We start from the raw sequence: 20163 nt of genomic DNA, 5'->3' as shown, positions 1-20163 counted from the left end.
CTCCTAGCAACCATATAGAATCTACATGACAGTCTGTCCCTAATCTGGTCTTCCAATGGTGTCTTCCTTACCGCTGCAAGATCTGGTCATCCTCTCGTCTTTCCTTCCGTCTTTCCCAGCATTAAAGCTTTTCAAGGGAGCTTGGTCTTTGCATAATGTGTCTAAAGTAGGACACTGTGAGCCTGATCATTTGTGCCTTGACTGAGGAAAATGAGCTGGAACAGGACCCTATAGAGGTCGAGGGAGAGGTGTCTGTGGCTTCAGAAGAATGTGGGGAAGAGCAGTCCGAGGCAGGCCAGGGCCCTTCAGGATTGGGACAGGATCAACAGGAGAGACAGAGTTCAGGCGATGACCAAGGCCCACCCCCACCTGATCCTGGAGCACGGAGACTGGAGAGAAGGACGGTACAACGCAGGCAAACTCAACTACTTGGGAGGAGAGCATCCCGCCCCTCTCCACAAGGCATACCTGGAGACTGAGATTTTAGAGGCTGTGGGGAGAGGCATTTGTCGGGAACAAACGCTGATTCCTTGGAGTTTTGTATGTTGCTGATCTCTTGTTCTGTGACTTCTGCTTGGAAACCCGGAAACTCTGACCATTGGACTGACTGACAACGTTGCTTGGATGTTCCAACATCTCGGAATGTATTTTGGCTTCTCTTCTGAAACTGCTCTGGCAAGCTTGTATTCACACAGACTCCTTAGGTTTATGATGTGTCATTCCTTGTTTCTACGTGGCCTTGAGTAAATTCCTCTCCTAATCAGACTGTATGTGAAACTGCTTGCAGCCAGAGGCGGTGAAAGGTGTATGTGTCTTCCTTTGTTTGGAGGCTTACCAGAAATGTGGGAGCATTTGGGGAAAATTTGGAGCAATTAAAGGGTGGCTTGAATTGCCAGCTGACTGCATTGCTTCTGTGCTGTGCCCTGGGTCATCACAGATGTACTTGTCCTGCATATTATAAGCAGTACTGTTTTGAATTACTCATAAATTACTTAATGACCAATGTAATGTATGGCAGGAGTCACCAACTTGTGGTCCACAGCCCACTACCAGGCCATGGGCTGTTGGGCACTGGGCTGTGTGAGTGGCTGGCCAGTGCATTTGTGTGTGCACGCTCACGCCCATTTGCTCTAGCGTTGCAGCGTTGCATGGACACTTGTAATGCCATTGAGTGTTGAGCGGGCGCTAGTGTCGCCACGAGCGCACCCCCCCCACTCGCGCTAGCATTGCGGCATCATGCCAGTATCATTGCTGCAAGCACAACATCCCCACTCGCGCTAGTATCACACAGGCCCTAGCGTCGCCCGAGCATTGCACGGGTGCTCATGGCTCCGTTTGCATCGCACACACAATCACGGCCCCATTTGCGCGCACGCAACCCCATTCACATGTGTGTGCGCTTGCACATGTAAATGCACCTCCACTCCAGGCCGCCAATCCAGAAAGCTTGGGGACCCCTGGTGTACGGTTCATCCAGAAATGACCCAGATGACCACTAAAATCTTTGGATGAGCATGGACTGGTCACAGTCTTTTCATCCTATTTTCCTTTACGTGGTCGTTATTGAAAGTATCAAATGAGGGGAGATTCTCCAGGTACATTCCCTTGAGCTCCAAGAAAAAAGGCAGGATATTCGCACAAATGCTATTATTATATTTTTAGTGTAAGTAAAATTATACATCAATTAAATCTATTTTAAACACTTAACTAGAGATCAAACAATAAAGTGGTATTAGCCCACAAACTTATAATATAAAAACAAACACTCAACTGGAAATGAAAAAGAGAAGTCGGCTGGAGCAATAATTTTTTGGAAGGTTCTCCCCTTCCTCCCAAACCTAAGCTGAAAATTAGAATCAGTATGTGTGTTGGAAAAGTACTGGAAAACCGGACGAAATAGGTGCAGTGGCGCATGAGCTAAGTCTTATCTTTTACAACTTGCACGCTCAAAGGTCAAGTACTGTACATTCCATCATCATAAAGTCAGCATCAACAAAGTCTTGTTGTTGCACCCTCCAGTGCTATTGATCAGTGGCAGGCATCTGGCAGAAGCCATAACATCACACACATCATGATGTCATGACACATCGTAAATTGTATAATTTGCATTAATGTGCAGTTGCATAATGAAGTTTGTGGCTGTGGAAATCAAATAAGGGAGCACCTCCTTGCTCCCCTTGTTGATGCTTATGTGTTCACTGATTCATACAGTCACATACAGTATATGTACACATGTACCTCCTTACACAACTCAATATAAACAGCAGACAAAACTTGAGTTTCAGAAGTTTTGATGCCTTCAAAGTACTAGAATTGTGTCCCTTTTATATCTTCTGAGAAAGCTTGGTCATAGTTTGTGCTTCTCATTCCTATCAGCACTTTCACCTTGAGTGCCATCACTTCATCCAGATCGGATCCATCTCTTATCTTGAGAGACATGTTTGGGGTACTGTTTTGTAAGAACTATCCTTTGTTAAGTCTTCTGGTATTTTTTTATTTTTTTTATTTTAATCCCATTTATATCCCGCCCTTCTCCGAAGACTCAGGGTGGCTTACAATTTAAGCACAAACCAATGTGCTTAGCAGTAGCCTTCATTCTGTGTATATGCCTGCTTATTAGGGCTTTCGCCCTCCCCAGTGGCATTATTACAAAGTCAGCTTAATTGCCCCCAACAATCTGGGTCCTCATTTTACCTACCTCAGAAGGATGGAAGGCTGAGTCAACCTTGAGCCTGGTGGGATGCAAACCTGCACTAATTGCAGGCAGCTGGTGTTACTTAAGGAGGCATTAGCCCCACTGCTCCACCAAGGAGCATATACTGTATAAACTGAAATCCTCCAAAACACGCTGTTTTACCTCTCTGGCATACTTTGACTGGGTTTCATGTATTTGGTCAATACTTCAAGACAGGCATCACAAGGATTCCAAAAAAGCTAATTTATTATTATAGAGTATCATAACAGAATATTGAGAACCTGTCAGATTTTCTGTGTGCCTCATCTTATATCAAACAGAACCAAGTGGACTCTGTTTTGGGTTTCTCATGCTTTCCACTTTCCCAAAAATTATGTCGCTGTTTTATCTCCCTAAAACGTTTCTTCTCTTTTGCAGTCATCTCTTCATTCCTTTATACATTCTTACTATCACAAAAAATATATGGCAAAAGGTATATATGAACAAGATAACTATAAATCAATATGTATGATAAACTTCATGTGTTGGTAACATGATTGCACAGATCACCATAAAATTACCTTTGACTCCTCAGGGTCACATGGGCATTTTGGGGAAAAAATATGTCAATAGTCTTCCAGCTAAGTACCAACAACAACCAAGTCTTAGTTTTGGAATTCAGCTAAAGTCCACTTGCTGCTGCCACCCAGGCCATTATAAATACTGGCATTGTGTACATAATAGCTGTAGTTGAAGATCCCTCACTGGACAGGGAGTTGGACTAGATCTCTAAGATCCCTTCCAATTTTGACATTTTATCATTCTAAATCCCTTCACATTTTGACAATACGTTTTTTTATCCCCATGCATCATGAGAGAACCACCTGTACAATTGTACAAAAAACCTGTACAAAAGTTCTGTGCATCTTTAAGGTGGTCTCATTTCCCCTCTCTCTCTCACTGTCCATTTCACCCAATTGGAATAATCATTCGAATCTTCAAAGTTAAACCTCAAGAAAGTGGTGTGGCAATGGAGGTTGAGTCTAATGCTCATGGACACCTCCAAATGAGTATTTGTCACATGTTTTATTATTAATCCTGTATGGATCAAATCCTGTCTTGCTCACTTGTCATGGGAAAACCCATCATGTCTGACCTACAGTTAATGTATAAGCATAGTCAGTTGTCAGGCATGGCTTGGAGATATTTCCTTACCAGATTCCTTAATGTCTTTAACAATGACAGAGCTTCTAATATGCTGCCTTCAGTGGAAAAATTGGGATACACTCAAAGATGTATCTGCCTTGAAAATAGCCCGTGTTGAACTGTACTGTATAGTACAAACATCAGCACAAGAAACATGACATTTTGTATTATGTCATAGTGTTTTATGATAATTGCTCTGTCATAAACCGTTTTATAAAATTTGCCAGATTTCAGTTCCACAGGAGTTATGGGCCCAAGATTTTGGACATATTCTGTACTTTAGCCCATTTCAGGTACCTTGGTTCAAAAAATGTTGCTCTGTGATAACTTCTGCTTGCCCAGTTAAAGGTTGCAGGAATGAGAATTTTAGTAGTATAGTGTTTTTCAACCTTGGCAGCTTTAAGATAGTGGACTTCAGCTCCCAGAATTTGCTGGCTGGGGAATTTTGGGAATTGAAGTCCACCCATCTTAAAGTTGCCAAGGTTGAGAAACACTATTGTAGATGATTGCATATCGTCTTCTGAATCTCAAGCAATGTACTTTGAATACCAGATGCTGACAATGGAAGAAGTCAATCAATCTGGTTGGCCATTTCCTGGCACAAAATGCTGGACTAGATGGAGCTGTAACCTGATTTAGCTGAATACCTTTGAAGTTATTAAGGATCAAGTACAGCTTGGGGTTCTCATGGACTGAACACCATCAGTGAGGATAATCTAATCTGATCTAGCTAGCAGACTAAACCTCACAACAAAAAATGTTGCGGTCAAAAAGGGATGGCTCTTTACAAGCCTTTTATTCTGCAATGCCCTGGCTCATTTCTTAAATGTTATATTATAGAGGGTCCATCCTTCCACAGAAATTTTTCTATGTTTTCCTACTACAGGTAGTCCCTAACTTACAACAATTCATTTAGTGAGGTTCAAAGTTACGACACCGAAAAAAAAGGGACTTATGACTGTTTTTCACATTTATGACCGTTGCAGCATCCCTACAGTCACGAGATTGAAATTCGGACGCTTGGCAACTGGCTCATACTTATAACGGTCGGAGTGTCCTGCCTGGAATCACATGAACACCTTTTGCAACCTTATAACCAGCAAAATCAATGGGGAAGATAGATTCACTTAACTGTCTTACTGACTTAACAACTGCAGTGATTCACTGTAGAAAGAAAGGTAAAAAAAATGGGTCAAAACTCACTTAACAAATGTCTCACTTAGCAACATAAATGTTGGGCTCAATTGTAGTTGTAAGTTGAGGAGTACCTGTACTCCCCAAACATGGTAGATGTAGCTTTCTTTGGCAACAGTATAGAAGTGTTATGCCATTACCTTCTGTTTTTTACTTTTTATTTCCAAGTTTGTTTTACATTACAACAGGGGTGTCAAACTGCCGGGCTGTATCATAGCGAAACCACGCCCACCCCATTGCCGGCAATGGGGGAAAAATTGCGATACGTCGCGACATATCGCGTGACGTTGCAAGTTTGACACCCCTGCATTACAGGGATTTTTTTTTATTGGTCTTGCATCCAGTTTGCATAGTTTTTCAAAATCACCTGTGGGAAGTCAGCCCACCCCACCCACCCCCAGAGAAAGAAATATTTTGGTGAATATTAAAAAGGCAGAATGTTATATTGCTCCAAAGGAATAATGGAAAATCTTAGGCAGAAACACCCCCCACCACCAAGCCTCTCTGCCCCAAGCAGAAATGCAGATGTGATCATCCTTTCAGAAAGACTGGAGCTAGGAAGCTTAGAGTTGATGGGATTAGAAATTATAATCAACAACCCTTCACTCAAGAAATCCAACACAGGAAGTAAGTCATCAGCCACAGCCACAGAGAAGCAGGATATGACCTTTGGGACCTAATAGGATTAACCCACCACCATCCGGATACCAGAAAGGCACGCTGAACCTCAGGTCAAAGTTCATGCCACAGGAACAGGAAACAACCTCAAAAGCCCAAGAAAGTATAAAAATCCACCACTCCCAGCAACATGTGGTCAGCTTTACCAGAGCCACCTTCCTCTCTGGCTGTTTTTCAATAAACTACAACCTTCTTTTTTTTTTAATCCTATTTATATCCTTCTCCGAAGACTCAGGGCGGCTTACAATTTAAGCACAAACCAATGTGCTTAGCAGTAGCCTTCATTCTATGTATATGCCTGCTTATTAGGGCTTTCGCGCCCCCCCCCCCAAGTGGCATTATTACAAAGTCAGCTTATTGCCCCCAACAATCTGAAGTTTCCATTTTGTTTACTCCCGGCTTGGACTGGACCCTGGTGAAGACTTTTTTTTCTCAACAAACCAAAGGCGGACTGCTTTAGTAGAACTTACTTAGCTAAAAATGTGCATTTACTACCATTGGAAATGTAACATGTTGAACTGAATGAAAAAGCAACAAACTCATGGAAAACTAAATGTTTAATTGATTTCTCTCGAAGGAATTTGATATATTAACGCAAACGTATTGTTCAGAAACCTGCAAACTAATCATATAATAAGAGTTTTCCTTGTAGAACATTTCCCAAAGTGATGCTAATATTAACACAAAATCAGTAGGTGATACCTTTCGTATATGTCTTATGTTTTTTGGTATTTTGAAGAATTTTTAAAAAATACAGAAACATAATAAGGAAATAAAATCTTATTAAAAAAAAAGACATTGCTTCCTAATGAAAACAGCAGTTGGCTGTAGCATCAGTTAGAATACACGGATCCCTTGTGAAGCAAATGTGACGGTCTTCATTAGAAACTTGGCAGATATTCCTGCCAGGCATACTTATGTTCTAATTTGTGCCAGTCAAATATAACATTCCAAAGAGACCTGCTCTTGGATAGTTAAAGGGATCTTAGCAATGCATTGCTCTGGGTTCCCCTCCCATTAAAATACTGGAAGTAGCATTAGCAAAATGAAGCGATGAGCAGAAAGCAGTAATGTTTGCATCGTCTATAAACTTCGAGGAATAAGACAAGGAGACTGCATAGTAAAAGCTAGGTCTGAATGTGCTTTGTGACCTTGAGTGCATTTGCTTTAATCTTGTAAGTAAAGGCATTGGGCTTATCCTGAAGGAAGGAACCTGGCCTCCATCTTCAAAAATAATATCTCTTTCGTTGCTCTGGGGATTAAGGAAGCAATATTAAGAAGTTTAGAAATGAAATTAAAAGCCAACATGATGCATCTCAACTAGCTATTGTACCAATAAGATGCAGTGTGCAAAAAACCCCCCAACAATCAAGAAATGCTGTTAAATACGTCCCCATAAACTGTACATTGCAGGTTCCGTATTCTGATCCCGTAGTATTTTGCAGAAAACAATCCAACGAAAAGGACGGTTTCGTTCAATACCCTATCAGAAGAGATGTTCTAACCTCGCTTGGCTTTCAGCTGGCTTAAGAAAGCACAACTAAGCGTCCATAACAACTGTTATGGACGCTTCTTAAGCACGTGGGTGGAATCTGCAGTTGCCTCTTCGTCTGGCCTTTCGGCACACCGAAGCTGGGTGTGTTGATGTGCATTCAGAAAAGATTTGTCTCTCTGAAGAAAGCCCAGCTTCTGCAGTGCTTCATCCCGTGTAGATCTTTGAGCATTGGACAAAAGTCTCACAGCATCCTTTGCTGGTGGTTTGGCAGGAGCAGAACTGTCGAGATGGTGCAGGAAACGCGAGCGGAGTTCCTGAACGTTGACTCCTGACTTCAGTATGGTGTCAAACTTCTTTAAGTGGGTGGGGTGAGAGTTGGCTGACCTAGGAGGACATTTAGCTCGAGAACGATAAAGATCGGACCTTCTCAAAGTGATTTCAGCAGACTCCTCTGAGTGGGACTTGATCATTTTACTTTTAGAAACTGCTGGGCAGGGACCAGGTTTCAGTGGGGCGTCCTCCTCCAATTTACTTCGTTGCTGCGTGCTGCAGATGACATTATGCTGGCATTGGTCCCGAGAACCTGAACATACAATTGACATAAGGTCAGATTATTAGAAATACAAAAAAAAGAAAAAAGAGGAGGCTATAGGAAAGAGAGAGACAAAAGGATGTATTTAAATTATTCTATCTAGTCATGGAAGATCACTCCTGTTACATGGCAACTGGGGTGGCTGCCATGTAGCTCTTCTGACGTGACATTCGTCAGTAAACATATTTTTTTTTTATTTTTTTAATCCCATTTATATCCCGCCCTTCTCCGAAGACTCAGGGCGGCTTACAATTTAAGCACAAACCAATGTGCTTAGCAATAGCCTTCATTCTATGTACTGTATATGCCTGCTTATTAGGGCTTTCACCCCCACCCCCAAGCTGGATGGGGAGGAACAGGCTTCGGCTCAACCCTGACAAGACTGAGTGGCTGTGCGTGCTGGCATCTCGGGAAATTCAGACTATTCCACCTCCAAGCCAGCCTGGTCTGATGGGTTTGGGGTTTGGGGTTTGAACATGGATTTTAACTAATGTATTATATCGGGCATAATTATTTAATGTTTTTAACTTTTGTATTATTGCATTTTAACATTTATTGCCCTGTACACCGCCCTGAGACCTTCGGGAGAAGGGCGGTATAAAAATTTAATAAATATAAATATAAATATTATTACAAAGTCAGCTTATTGCCCCCAACAATCTGGGTCCTCATTTTACCTACCTCGGAAGGATGGAAGGCTGAGTCAACCTTTAGCCTGGTGGGATGCGAACCTGCACTAATTTCAGGCAGCTGGTGTTACTTAAGGAGGCATTAGCCCACTGCTCCACCAAGGCTCTTGGCGCAGCACAGGGGCAGAAAGCAGGTGATACTGATTGGAAATATGTAGCTACTGATTTTGTTTATATATGCACGGAGAGGAGTACAAATAGCCTTCGACTTACAACACAGTCTTCTGTTTTGGTTGTAACTTGTGAACATGACCATATGACCATGCCTGATTTTACAACCTTTTTTTTTTGCAGCAGTTGTTAAATGAACCTCACGGTCATTAAGTCAAGCCGTTCTTAGCTATGGAGCATTTTTTCCAGAAACTGGAAAACATCAGATTCTGGGTAAAAAAAAAAGTCATAAATCACAGTCACTTGGCTGTGGGATGCTCTAAATGGCCATAAGTGTGCACCAATGGCCAACTGCCCAAAATGTGGTTGTGTGACCACGGCGGAAGGCCTGGATGTTGGAACTTTGAATCCAGATTGCAAGTGGTTTTTTTCAAGATCTGTCATAATGTTGAATGATTGCTAAGTGACTACTCGCAAGTCAAGGAATACTTGTACACGTGCACACAACCTGCAAGAATGTATGAATGAAAAGTGACAATTACAATCTAAATGCTGGGAAAATCTGCCACAGAATGACAAGAATAACACTGGCATGGAAAGGTGGTGTGCTAGCTCTTTGCCTATATTGGATAAAAGTTAGAAAAGCAGGAATGTAGTTACAGTATGTTGATTGAAACAAAATTGGCCAAATCATATTTGGGGAAAGACCAAGTTTGACATTCAAAGGCCTACTCCATCAGCCAATTGGTTAAATAGTTTATAGTTTATTAAAATGATAGTGCCCAGGGATCCATGTAAACAAACTACTATATAATTTTACCTAGAGATCCTTCCGTTTTCTCATGACTCCACTCTTCATCTTCTAAGATTTCCTTATCCAAGTTGTTGATTGTCTGAATCAAGAATTCCAGACATTCTTTCTCCTCTGGATTCAGTCCAGAAAGGAAATCTTCATCCTCTTTTGAAAACTCTTCAGGATTAAGTCCCGGGATCAACTAATGGCAGAATTAGAAGATTTAATATAATAAGCCTTCTCAAAGGTCACCTCACTTTCCTGGCTGGTTGCAAGATGATGTATTTAAGGAAATATAGTTGTTGGGAAGTACTAATATTGGAACAGAATTTAAGCATTAGGACAACCATCCCCATCATAGTGCACCTTAGTAATATTTGTTGGACTAAATATCTCATTGATGCATTGCACAAAATGATGCAAGCCACAGTCCTGTACTTCTGAAGAACACAGGTTGTGGTCTGAAGGGGAGGTCTCTTTGCATTGATTTGAATACAAGCTTGGCTCTTCTGACAACCCAGTAGCCTAATAAAGGAAGATCTTTTATTTTTTTTCTTGATAATACACTTAATTAAAGAAAATGCAAATGGATTTCTTATCTGAGACTGGAATGGAAGAGAGAGGCTAACGCATTTATCCCATTCTCTAGGTTGAGCCGGTTGAGCCTCCAAGCATTCAGTGGAATGCTTCAGTAGGGTTTGACTACTACTACTTACTGTGGACTTGAACACTATCCTGTGCCTTCACCTCAGCCTCTGTCCCCCAGCCAGAAGAAGTCACTTGGCTGTTTCCTTCAGAGATCTTATCATTGCTTATTTGAGCTTTATGCCTTATCTGTGTGGGCCTGGACATGTACAACGTAAGTACAGTGGACTAGCAGAACACAACTTCCAACTCATTGTGCAAGGGAAGGACAGTGAACTGTGTCAGGAATGTACATGGCAAAATTACACGGCTATTAGATTGCACACCAGAGAATATGAAATAGGATCCCAGAAAACACTCCCTACTTCAAGCAGTGCTATAATAATTATAATTAAAATAATTATATCCTAATAATTATAATAATGGAGAGTTGGCTTTTATATAACTAGACATCAGTATGACTGCTTAGTGATTTCTTCCCTCATAGGGGAACTCTGGAAAACCTCTTTTGTGTCAACATAGCATTCCCCAATGGATTAATTAACTGCTTTTTTAAAAAAAGAAATAGCCATCACTTTGGTGTATTCTGCATCTATTCCACATACATATCTAATTTTATATATACAAAATTACACACACACACACACACACACATACACACACACACACACATATAAAATTATATATCCATATCTAATCTCTGATTACCAATTTTTCATTGGGGAAAAAAGCCAGTTATTATTGGACAGATAGACTATGAAAAAGATTAGATACCTGCACTTATTTGTAAAAATAACAAAAATCAGGATATTATGGCAGCTTTCTGTCTGCTTCCTTCTAAATACTTCAATATTGCAGTTCCTAGAATTCTTTACCTGGTAGCCTCAACACATTTGGAAGTTGCCAATTTGGTATAGTGGTGAAGGCACCAGGCTAGAAACCAGGAGACCATGAGTTCAAGTTCTACTTTAGGCAAAAGCCAGTTGGGTGGCTTGGGGCTAGTCTTCTCTCTCAGCCTTCGGGGGGGGGGGGGAACTAAAGGCAAGCCACTTCTAAAAACCTTGGTAAATAAACTGCAGGGACTTGTCAAAGCAGTCACCAGGAATTAATGCTGATTCAAAAGGCGCAGACACACACACACAAAAGGTGACCATTTAGTTATAGCTAAGCACAACTATCCCACGGAATTGCTTGTTTGACTACAGATAATCACATCTGTAATTATTGACCAACGACTTTGCAGCAGCCTCAGTCTTGATCTGATAGGATTAAAGGCCTCACAAGTCTGTTTTATTCCACGTTAGCGTGGGAAGTCAGCCCCACAGAGAAGGAAATATTAAAAGGGCAGGAAAATATATTTCCTCAAAGGATCTTGAAGAGGCAGGAAAGCATGCCCAGTTTTCTTAATAGCCCCTGGTCTCCCTCCCCCAAGCAGGGACCAGCTCTATAGAAATGCAGATGTAAACCATCCAGCAAGGTCCGAGGCTCCAGCCAGAAGACTGAGAAGACAAAGACACCTAAAATCTGCATATGCCACCCAAACTCTAAAACAGGACATAATAGGATTAACCCACAGATGCCAAAGGGCAAATCCAGACTCAGCTCAGAATACATGACACAGGAAATATCCTCAAACAGGAACAGGAAGCAGCTCCAAACAAAAAGCTCCAGAGGGTATAAAAACCCACTTCCTTCACGTGTTCACTCTCTTTTCTGCCAGCCCTCTTCCTGTCTGGTTCTCCTTTTCAATAAACTACAACCTTCTTCCTAAAGCAGTCGCCATGTTTGTTCCCAGCTTGGACCGAACCACGATGAAGACTTTTCCTTCAAGATTAGACTATTAGTCAGGCTAGATGTCATTGGATCTCTGATTGGCAAGGATCTTTCCAGAAGTATCCAGACAATTCTTTTTAGCAGACAATGCTAAGAAATAAAGGTGAGGCTTTTTGCATACAAAGGCAGATGCTGTGCTAAAGAGGTATTGGTCCTTTCTGAAAGGCTATGGATATACGGTGGGCTCTTATCCCACTCTTTGATACAATATCTCAGCTCACTGAAGTAGAGTGGAAATCTGGGGAGGGAGCTCTGAGCCTATTATAAAGTTCCTGTGTCACTTTTGTGTGGAGAATTGCAGGGCAGAACTCCTGGTTCTGTCCTCTTGTCCCTAAAATCTGTTGTAGTGACGTAATTATAGGTAGCCCTCAACTTACCACCATCTGTTTAGCGACCGATTGAAGTTACAATGGCAGTGTAAAAATACTCTCCTCACAACCATCACAACATCCCCATGGACATGTGATTAAAATTTGTGCGCCTAGCAGCCGGCATATTTTTACAATGGTTACAGGGTCCCGGATTCCTGTGATTCCCATTTGCAACCTTTCCAGCAGGGTTTGCCATGAGCAAAATTAAGGAGGGACGTTGGATTTGCTTAATGACCATGCGATTCACTAAACAAAGGCAATGATTCGCTTAATAACCATGGTAAAAAAGGTAATAAAACTGGGCACAATTTACTTATCAATAGTCTTGCAATAGCAACAAAATTGTGCAACCCCCCCCCATTGTGGCTGTAAGTCGAGGACTACCGGTAACACATTTCTAGGCTAAGTTTCAGGACAAAAACTCACCAAAGGCTGCTTAAGTTTCCCAAAGTCGGAGTGACTTAGTTAACAGGCTTGTGATAGTAGGGTGTTGAGATATGTACCATCTAAGGCAGTGGTGTCCAACTGTTAGCCTGCAGGCTGGATGCGTCATCCAGAAGCTGCGCCCACCCCATTGCCAGCAATGGCAAAAGAGTCCCGATACGTCTGGCGACATCACGTGATGTCGCAAGTTTGACATGTCTGATCTAAGGCCTCTGTAATGGCAGGTGGTTAAAAAAATCAACATGGTAGCTGTGACCATGTCATCAAGGCCCTGTCACACTTTTTTTTACATGGACTCTCTCCCATGGATGCCCACAGATTGTCCCTCCCCCCCCCCCCCCCGTGGGAAGAATCCAGAGGAAGAAATATTTTGGGAAACATTAAAAAGGCAGAATATATTTATCCAAAGGAATAATGTAGAAGATCTTAAAAGGCAGAAAAGCAAGCCCAGTTTTCTTAATAGCCCCAAGCAGAAACTAGGCAGAGGCCAGCTTTTAGAAATGCAAATTCAATAATCCATTCAGGAAGGTTGGGGCCAAGAAGCTAGAAGCTATGAGATTAGGAAGACAAAGTGTTCCAATATCTCAGGGGTTGCCACAAAGAAGAAGGAGTCAAGCTATTCTCCAAAGTGCCCGAAGGCAGGACAAGAAGCAAAGGATGGAAACTAATCAAGGAGAGAAGCAACCTAGAACTAAGGAGAAACTTCCTGACAGTTAGAACAATTCACCAGTGGAACACCCTGCCTCCAGAAGCGGTGAATGCTCCAACACTGGAAGTTTTTAAGAAGAGACTGGCCAGCCACTTGTCTGAAATGGTATAGGGTTTCCTGCCTGAGCAGGGGGTTGGACTAGATGACCTCCAAGGTCCCTTCCAACTTATGATGATGATGATGATCTCTAAAGTCTGCATACCCCACCCAAAGTCTAAAAGCTCTGGGGGCATAATAGGATTAATGCACCAATACCAAAAGGGCACACTCAGACTCGGGTCAAAGTACATGACACAGGAAATACAAAGCCTCAAACAAGAACAGGAAACAATCTCAAGAGCCCCAGAAGGTATTAAAAAAAACCCATTCCTAGCAACATGTGGTCAGCTTTCCCAGAGCCATGCTTCTGTCTGGCTTTGCTCTTCAATACACTCCAACCCTCTTTCTAAAGCAGTCTCCATCAACACCCCCAAAGAAATATCCAATAATATTGGATATTATTACTATCCAAATAATAATGGCTAGTCCTCCTGGAACAGTATTTTGCAAAGGAGAAGGGAAGTTAAGTTTGCCTGTACCTGCGATGTTTCTTCTTTCGGCGTTGTTTGCTCCATTCTATAGTGGTTATTTCTTGCTTTCTCACTAGACTCCATTTCCGATCCTTACAAGAACAGCTTCATTAAATCTATAGGTTACGTGATAAAAGTTGAAAAGTTGAAATGTACAAAAGCAGGACTCTGTGTGAATAAAAATCCAGCAACCCTCTTCCATATTTCTTGACAGGAAAACCAGATGAACATGACTAGGAAGAGTCACCAGTTGCCTCAAGAAAGAATTTGCTTGATTGGGGGGGGGAGGGGAAGGAGGGGGGGGAAAGGGAAGAATGAGGGGAGGAGAGGGGGTAGAGGAGAGGAAAAAGGGAAGAAAGGAAAAGGAAAGGAAAGGAAAGGAGGAAAAGATAAAAGGAAATGGAAATGGAGGGCAAAAGGAAAAAGGAGTGGAAATGAAAGGAAAAAGGGAAGAAAGGGAAAGGAAAGGGAATGAAAAAGAGGAAAGGAAAGGGAGAAGAAAGGAGGAAAGGAAAGGAAAAAGGAGAGAGGAGAGGAGAGGAAAGGAAAGGAAAAAGGAAGGCCAGGCAAGGCAATGGCCCCCTTGAGGGCTGAGAACAAGCAAGCATCTGCCCTCAGGGGTTGAACAGCTTGAAATATCTGTTCCTGAGCAGCATGCAAATTAGCCAAGATATAAATACCCCAACACATCTGAATGGTACCTGGCCAGGGAGGTCAGAGAAGATGAGCAAGATCAAAATCCCAGTTCGGTTCTTTCAAAGAGAGAAAACTCTTGATTCTATGAATAAAGCTATCGAACATGGCCGAGAATGGTAAAAAAAAAAAAAGAGGCTGGGAAGAGAACAGAGGTAAGCCACCAAGAAATTTGGCAGCTGTTCACATAAATGATAATTTGACCCAGGTGAAGAGAGGAATTCTGGGAGATGAAGTACACGGGCCTTAAAAGTTGCCAAAGTTGAGAAATAGCAATAGCACTTAAACTTACATACCACTAAGCTGTTTACAGAGACAGCATATTGCTCCAAACAATCTGAATCCTCATTTTACTGACCTTAGAAGTGACTCAAACCTTGAGCCAGGATCAAACCCCGGGCAGTCAGCAGAATTAGCCTGCAATACTGCATTCTAACCACTGCGCTATCGTGGCTCTGCCCTAGATTCTCTGTTCTTGAGAATGGAGATAAGGAGGAAAGGGATCGTGACCCATGCTTTGTGTGTTGTCTTCAAAAGAAATGAGTGATTTATGGGACAGGGCATTCCTTCTTTGGATTATAAACAACTTGGAAATAGGGATCATTTCCTTGTAGCATTCAAGGAATTATGTCAACAAACAAAAGTCCTTCCGGATATTCAGCTCCTGCTATTTCACAAACAAAGGTTTCATCTCTTCAAGCCTTCTTGCCAGCCTGAAGATCCAATACTCCCAAAGACAAGGAAGTCTTCTGTAAACCAGGACCATTCCCCCCCCCGGATATCTTGGACTACAACACCCATAATGCCTGCCAACATTTTTTTTGCTGCAAATGCCCCTGTCTAATATAAGGAAATAATAATAACAATAACAATAATAGCAATAATAGCAATAATAATAGGTGGTGATGATGATGATGAAGAAAAAGAAAAAGTTGGAAGGGACCTTGGAGATCATCTAGTCCAATCCCCTGCTCAGGCAAGAAACCCTATACCATTTCAGACAAATGGCTGTCCAGTCTCTTCTTAAAAACTTCCAGTGTTGGAGCATTCACAGTTTCTGGAGGCAGGTTGTTCCTGGTTAATTGTTCTAATTGTCAGGAAGTTTCTCCTTAGTTCTAGGTTGCTTCTCTCTTTGGATAGTTTCCATCCATTGCTTCTTGTCCTGCCTTCGGGTGCTTTGGAGAATAGCTTTACTTCCTCTTTTTTGTGGCAGCCCCTGAGATATTGGAACACTGCTATCATGTCACCCCTCGTCCTTCTCTTCATTAAACTGGACATACCCAATTCCAGCAACTGTTCCCTATATGTTTTAGCCTCCAGTCCCCTAATCATCTTTGTTGCTCTTCTCTGTACACTTTCTAGGGTCTCAACATCTTTTTTACATTGTGGTGACCAAAACTGGATGCAGTATTCCAAGTGTAGCTTTACCAAGGCATTGTAAAGTGCTATTAACACTTCACATGATCTTGAGTCTATCCCTCTGGTTAATGCAGCCTAGCATTGTGTTGGCATTTTTGGCAGCTGCAACACACTGCTGGCTCATATTTAAGTGACTGTCCACTAGGACTCCCTCTCACAGTTGCTACTATTGAGCAAGGTACCAGCTATATTATACCTGTACATTTAGTTTTTCTTGCCTAAATTTAGAACCTTACTTTTTTCACCATAGAATTTCATTTTGTTAGATAGCGTCCAATGTTCAAGTCTGTCAAGATCCTTCTGTATCTTAAGCCTTTCTTCTGGAGTGTTGGATATTCCTGCCAGCTTGGTGTCGTCTACAAATTTGATGAGTTCCCCATCTATCCCCTCATCCAAATCGTTGATGAAGATGTTGAAGAGCACTGGGCCCAGAACAGAGCCCTAGGGGCACCCCACTACACACTTCCTTCCATGTAGATGCAATTCCATTGAGGACCAGTCAGTGCTGAGTACGATCTGTCAGCCAGCTACGAATCCATCTGGTGGTGATGCTGTCTAACCCACACTTTTCTATCTTATCAAGTAGTAGGTTGTGGTCTACTTTATCAAATGCCTTACTGAAGTCCAAGTAAATTATATCCACAGCATTCCTCTGGTCCACTAATTTTGTCACCTGGTCAAAGAATGCAATAAGATTTGTCTGGCATGATCTGTTTTTGACAAACCCATAGACAGCTATCATTGGAGAAACCACTGTACTTTGTAGGGCACAAAACTCATCACTTTATGGCTCAGGGTAGCAGACTAAGCAACAATATTGGTCCTTTTGACAATATGACAATGGAATAAGGCTACCATAGAAAAAACTTGGGCAACTGCTTTTTTGACATCTAGGGTAAGATGCTCTCAAACTGAGTTTGAATGCTAGCAATTCAATGAACTCAGCCATGGTATCCTTGTGGCAACAGTATTAAACCACTTGACCCTGCCTTCTTTCATATGCTATTTTAACCTTCTAGTTTAGTCTAATGCCATGGGATCACCAGGTGGTCTCCCATCCAAGTTCTAGTGAGGCCGGGTTCTATGCCTTGGCAAGTTCAGCTGGGTGGTAGCTCCTGCTGGGACATAATACATTGACACCCCATTAGAAAGTAACTTCTAAAGAAGAAAGAGATTAAAAAAGATGATAAACAATAGCTTTGTGTAAAGCTACACATTCAAATCATTTTTTAAAAAACAGCAGGAAAAACACTAACTACAACAGCTGCTGATGGAATACATCTACCACAATGTTCCTCAACCTTGGCAGCTTAAAGATGTGTGGACTTCAACTCCCAGAATTCCCCAGCCAGCCTGATTCCTGGGGAATTCAACTCTTCAAGCTTCCAAGGTTGAATAACACTGATCTAAGGCCTGAGAGAAAAGAAGATGGTGCCAAAATGGGATAGCTGCCTTCACACAACATAATAAACCCCATTGTAGCCTTGGGTCTCTCAGGCTTCACCCCACAGGAGGAACGAACCACTTCAACTGGATTACCAGAAACAAAAAAACTTCAAATAAGTATCATTTTTTGAAGAAAACTAAAAGCCATATCAGCAAAGCTCAACACCTTTTGTAATTGAAAAACAAATTGAGAACCACCATGCAATTATAAAGCTTGTAATTATTAATCAACAAATATAGAGTAACCATGTTCAAACCCCTCCTGCATTTAGCTTTTTTACTTTCCGTCCTACAGAAAAGACTTTTGGGTCCAATCCTTTGTTCTGCTCCATTGCTCCCTTGTTTTTGTAATTGTTCAATTGGCTATGTGTGAGTTAATTCTGATTCACCATAAGTCAACCTGTGTGTTTAGTTTCTGGTTAAGTGTGTGACTCGAATCAGAGATAATTTAATAGAACTAACCTGAACAGTTTGAGGCCAGTTGGCACATTAATAGTTCCGAAGTACATTGAAGGCACTCAGGAACATGGTTGCCATACAGGAGGGCTTCCCCATTGACCAAAGACACTATTCTTGCAAGGATTTCGCCAGGCACAAAATATATGGGCAAATTCCCCTTAAAGTATTATCTATCAACTCTCAGCCTACCTCCATCTTTTGTTCAAGCTACAGGCCCCCAGCATCTTTATTTCCTAACAATGCTGTTGAGGATAGTGTTGAATCAAGAAATAAACTTGACAGTGGAAGCTGACACGTTCCCTCACAAAAGACAGCATGTCTTTCCTTTCCATATTGAAGCTCAGAATCTTAAAAACAATATCTTAGGGGCTGCCCACAAAGAAGAGGGAGTCAAGCTATTCTCCAAAGCACCTGAAAGCAGGACAAGAAGCAACGGATGGAAACTAGTCAAGGAGAGAAGCAACCTAGAACTGAGAAACTTCCTGACAGTTAGAACAATTAACCAGTGGAACAATCTGCCTCCAGAGGTGGTGAATGCTCCAACACTGGAAGTTTTTAAGAAGAGACTGGACAGCCATTTGCCTGAAATGGTATAGGGTTTCCTGCCTGAGCAGGGGGTTGGACTAGATGACCTCCAAGGTCCCTTCCAACTTATTATTATTATTATTATTATTATTATTATTATTATTATTATTATTATTCGAAATGGAATGAGTCCATCTGGTTTAAAGGGCTTATCTATGAGACCTCACAAGAAATCAAGATGGTGGCACCTCGAAATCCTTCTCTTACAACCATGGGGAAATTTGGCTGCCATCTTGACTTTTTTGACCCAGCCCCACCGATCATGGCCTTTTGCACACTCTGGAAACTTAAAGGTAGGTATTTTATGAAAACAGCTTCTAAGACTGGACGCCAACTGGAAATAAATAATTTTAAAAATGATATACTTGGATCAAAAACTTTTTAATTGCTACATGGAGAATTACTGGAAATATGACCTCAGCAAGAGTATTTTGTCGTTTAATGAATACTAATTTATTAAAATTGTATGCCACCCAACTTTCACAGCCTCTGGGCAGTTTACAGGAACAAAAACACACAAGGGAATGGTCTCTTAGGATCTGGATTTCTAGATCCTAAGCTATATGCAGCTTATATATATATGTTTGAAAGCTAGCAGAGATGGGCAGCATACAAGTTCAATGAATAAATATAGGTCATCATAAACACCTTGAAACTGAGCTTGGTTTGCATTCATTCCTGTTCCTCTGCTTTTTTACCTTGCTTAATTCACATTTTCAGCTTAAAATTATTGGAAAAATGTAATTGTCCTCCCCTGTGGCATAAACAATTTTGCCATAAATATCAATAATTTATCAATAATTGCCACCTCACGTGGAGAGCAGAATTATTAGTAGCTGAGCATGTGGAAGCACCAGATTTAGGATTTGGTAGCCTTGCTTCAGTATGTTTCCAAGAAATTCAATATTTGCATCCCAGAATTTAAGATGTTATACTCCCTTTTAGAGGGCTACTGTAGAAAAAAAATAAGTGAAGCCTCTTGGAGGAATATAAAAATGGGATCCGTATAGCCAACAACTACTTTTAGTTAGGGTTTGTTGTAATTTCACAGCCAGTTACCTGGGAATAAAGACTGCATAAAAACTCTTGGAGCACATACACCACTTTCAGTATAGGAAAGCAGCGAGTATTTAAAAACAAATCTCCTTAAAGATAATAAGGCAGGAACAAAATGAAGCAGTCATTATGGCTAGCCAAAAGGGAAAAGCAAAAAAACTGGGCAGAACAAAGCAAAATGTGTGAGAGAATCGGTTTTTCCTAGGATAGGATTTCTGCTGTACCTTTCAGGTCCCACAGAGGAAGCAAATTAACTTTCTTAAACTCCACCTTTTATACCACCTGTCCCTCCACTTTGGAGCCCTTTAAACAATCTGAAATCAGTCTCAACACCCTGGATAGCGGCAGTGACGACTTTCAAAGTCGGGGAGTTGCACCTGTAGAAGAAGCTGGTTGACTCACCTGGTAGCAATCAGCCTAGAAAGTGTTTTCAGGATCCAGCGTGTGAAATATATTGTACTGTGAAACTGCTCTGTATACGATAAATACCTTGAGGTGTGTT

General features: G+C 41.6%; 1 long non-coding RNA gene across 1 annotated transcript in view; it reads right to left on the bottom strand.

Annotated features, from left to right (window-relative positions):
* The window catches only part of LOC310636368, a 246317-nt gene that overhangs the window by 38966 nt on the left and 187188 nt on the right, over window positions 1–20163 (bottom strand). The window lies entirely within an intron of this gene.

This window comes from Vipera ursinii (assembly GCF_947247035.1).
Source record: "Vipera ursinii genome assembly, chromosome: 2".
NCBI classification, from domain to species: Eukaryota; Metazoa; Chordata; class Lepidosauria; order Squamata; family Viperidae; genus Vipera; species Vipera ursinii.
This window is presented reverse-complemented; position numbering and strand designations above follow the sequence as displayed.